This window comes from Pelodiscus sinensis, chromosome 2, assembly GCF_049634645.1.
Source record: "Pelodiscus sinensis isolate JC-2024 chromosome 2, ASM4963464v1, whole genome shotgun sequence".
Taxonomy (NCBI): Eukaryota; Metazoa; Chordata; order Testudines; family Trionychidae; genus Pelodiscus; species Pelodiscus sinensis.
In genome coordinates this window covers 187,807,297-187,810,813 of record NC_134712.1, presented here as the reverse complement: position 1 = coordinate 187,810,813, position 3,517 = coordinate 187,807,297, and the positions used below count along the sequence as shown (strand labels likewise).

General features: G+C 45.7%; 1 long non-coding RNA gene across 1 annotated transcript; it reads right to left on the bottom strand.

Annotated features, from left to right (window-relative positions):
• Positions 1–1,247: 1,247 nt before the first annotated feature.
• LOC112547631 (uncharacterized) lies at positions 1,248–2,766 on the bottom strand. Its single transcript, XR_003091402.2, has 2 exons — positions 2,439–2,766; positions 1,248–1,473 (listed from the first exon to the last, which is right to left on the bottom strand). It is a non-coding gene; the product is annotated as an uncharacterized LOC112547631 (long non-coding RNA).
• Positions 2,767–3,517: the final 751 nt, after the last annotated feature.

Below are 3,517 nucleotides of genomic sequence, written 5' to 3'. Positions count from 1 at the left end.
AGCCTGATTGACAGGTTGGACAGGCCAGTGAGGAAGGGGAGAGGCCAGGCCCCATCCTCCCTGTGAGCTGGGATTGTTCTGGCTCTCTCTCTGAACAAACAAGCTGTGTGCAGAAGAGGTGCTGCAAAGACAGAGAGCTAAAAGAGGAGTACAAACTGTGTAAAGAAGTCCTGCAAAAGGAAAAGAGAGTTGAGACACTGCTAAGAGGAGTGCAAGCTGTGCTGAGGGGCAGTTTTTGCAGCAGCAGAGCCAGGCATACATAGGGCAAGGAGTGCAGACCCTGTGTTGAGCAGCAGACTGGCAATGTTCAGAGAGCCAAAAGGAACAGAGAAGCAACACAAGGAGCTGGAACTGGCCAAGCAGCACAGCCTGCAGCTGGATGTGGTGAGCACCTGGGACCAGCAAAGTGTGGGGAAAGGCTCTGGACTGGGAGAGGGGTCTGGCCACTTCGAGCTTGAGACTCTGTGGTCACTACCAGAGCTAGCGTGTCCAGCCTGTAGCCCCTCCTGCAGCATATCCAGGGCCTCTAAGGAAGAGACTGTGGACTGTCCTTATACTCTGCAGGCTGCTGTTTTGATGTCCCTGTGCTACAGAGCAGGGCTGTGTGTTCTCATTTAACCATTCTCCTTTTTTTCTTATTCTTTTCTCTTTAATCAGTTGATGTTTAATAAATTGTATTTGCTTTGAACCTTATGAAGTGATCACTGGGCCAAGAAGGCTTGCAGTGTAAAGAGAGCACCTCAGAGTGGGGATACCCTAACTCCTGCCCCTAGTGACTACAAGGTCAGGGATTAAGCCCCAGGAAACCTGGGCCCAGCCTTGTTGGGGCTTCAAGGGCTCTGCTACTCAGGAGAGTGGAGGGGGAGCCCTCAGGATCAGGGAGCCGTGGGGTAAAGGAAGTGGGAGCGGGGACTCAGATCCTTTCGCTGGTTCATTTCACTGGGGTGTATAGAAGCCAGGAAAGTTCCCCACAATAACGGGATCATTCCCCCGCTTACACATAGATAAAATGATCTGAGATTTAGATTGTGAAAGAGCTGTGCAGGCTTGAGGATTAAAGAAAGTTTGAAGTTGATGTGGAGACTAAGAGGAAGCCAGTTTAGTAATTCAAAGCGGAGACTGACAAGTTCTGATGAACGAAGGAGGGAAATAATTGTAGCCGTTGAAGTCTGCTGGTCTGGTGGGAGGGAAAATAGTGTGGGTATACTAAAGTCAGGGATGGAGAGAACAAATATGGCTGACCTGGCTTAGATCATGCAATGCTTTATTAATATGCTATTCCGACATTCATGCTGTTAAAATACAATATCTAGGGAACATCCTTGTGCTAGAGTGTATAAATTCAGCTGACAGTGGAGACATCCTCCTTTGTATGCTAATATGTGGCTAAATATGCTATTGTTCACCGCTTGAAGTAAAATATCTGCTGGATGGAACACAGGTCCTGCTACAAAGTTCTCCTTCCTGAGAGACCTATCAAAAAAGAAGGGATAGGGAAGGGTCAAGGTTCAGGCAAAGGCATGTCTCTATTACTCCTTTCTTATTGCATCAGGTAGCAATGTTGGCTCGCTGTGATGTGGGTGAGTATTAGCATGCCTCAAAGGGTTGAAGTAAATTTCCTCCTTCAGGGTATGTCTACACTACAGAGGTTTGAGTTTTTCCGAAAATCATCAATTGTGTCCACACTGCAATCGTGTTCTTCCGAAAGAAAATCAAAAGAGCAGAGGGTTTTTTCTGAAATAGGCGTGTGTGGATGGGTGCCCTGGTGGCCACTTTGACCATAATTATCCCAGCTGAAATGTGAGAGAGTGTCCATTCAGTGTGGACGTTATCTTTAAAAAAAAAAGATTGCTTTTTCGATGCGCTTTTGCAGTGAAAGATCTCTTCCAGAAAAGCTTCTTCTGAAAGAAGTCTGCAGTCTAGACATAGACCCACTTCATCACAATCAAGAAGCCCAAGGGACTCTGTGTCTCAGACACTGCTTCCTGCTACCATAGGCTGTGCAAAGCCACCACAAATTAGCTCAACATTAATTAATAATTTAAGACCAGATTTTGCCACCCTTACCACATGGAGCAGCACCTTGCTCCTAGAATAGTCCCACTGAAATGGGTGGGATTGCTTATAGAGTAAGAAACAGCAGGGTTGCTTGTGATGGTAAGGGGATTTCAACTGGCCAGTGGCAGGGGCAGAAAGGCATTCTTCCCCCACCTCCCAGTATATTCTAGGAGGGTGTTTTTAAAAATCTTCTTCTACTGAAGCACCAGAGATGACACTCGATGGGTTTGGCCAGAACTCTGAGATGGCATTAAGCCTTCTATTTCTCAGGTGCATGGCTGGCTGCTCATAGGTTCAGGGTCTAATCAATTGCCTTACATGTAGTCAGGAAGGAATTTTCTCCCAGGTTAGGTTAACAATGACCTTGGGTTTATCTTTACCTTCATTTGCAGTGTGTGGGTGCAGTCAGTTACCAGGATTAACTATGTATTTCTCACTTACGCATTTCCCTGACATTGCAGGGTTCTTGAATGCTGGTGCATCTAGGTCTTATCTATTCTCTGCCTGTGGCACAAACCAGCCTAGTCTCTTGTGGGCTGTACTACTTTGGTCTCATTTTGTTATTTAGTTTAATGTGCAGGTGCTGGGTGGTGTTGGTTGCCAGGGATATACAGGAGGTCACAGTAGATGATCTAGTGGTGCTTTCAGGCCTTAATCTCTATGCCTTCATAGTCAGCATGAATCATGATGGCAAGAGCCTGCCCTTGCACTTGCTGCTGCTGCTGCTGCTGCTCTTTGGAATGGTGCTGACTGCACAGTAATATTTGGAATGCTGCATACAACTGGGTGTTATTGTGATCTACTTTTGTGTTTTTATGGCAGACTCTCAGATTTATACAGATCTGTCTAACAGAGGAAATGAGGAAGTTTCTTATTGGCTAACCTAAAATGCCTTGCTCTGAAGAGCATTTATGATCAAATAGCTCTGTTAGTTCTATGATGAGCGCTCAAAGTGGTTTTGGCAAGTGTTGTGGTTGTGCATTAACAGGAATGCAGTGAGTCGTTTCATGTTCAGCTCTGCTTTAGCAAGCCATTTTCTTTAATTACCATTTCATATCCTGAAACACCCCCACCCTCATCGGCTATCTCTATAATATTAGTAGCACCACTGAAGCTACGTCTAGACTGCAGGCTTCTTGTGCAAGAAGCTTTTATCAGAAGAGATCTGCCACAAAAAGACTTGTGCAAGAGCGTGTCCACACTACAAAAGTGCATTGAAAAAGCAATGGGCTTTTGTGCAAGAGAGCATCCAGACTGCATGGACGTTCTTTCAAAGTAAGCACTGATTGGTATGCACAGAATGGCCACCAAGGCACATGTGCTTTTCCCTCTTTCCGCTCAACCCCCCCCCCCTTTTTCCTGTCCATACACTCCTTTTTGCAAAAGAACTCTTCGCAAAAAGGCTTCTTCCTCGTAGAAGGAGGAATATCAATTCAACAAAAAATCTGTAGTGTAGACA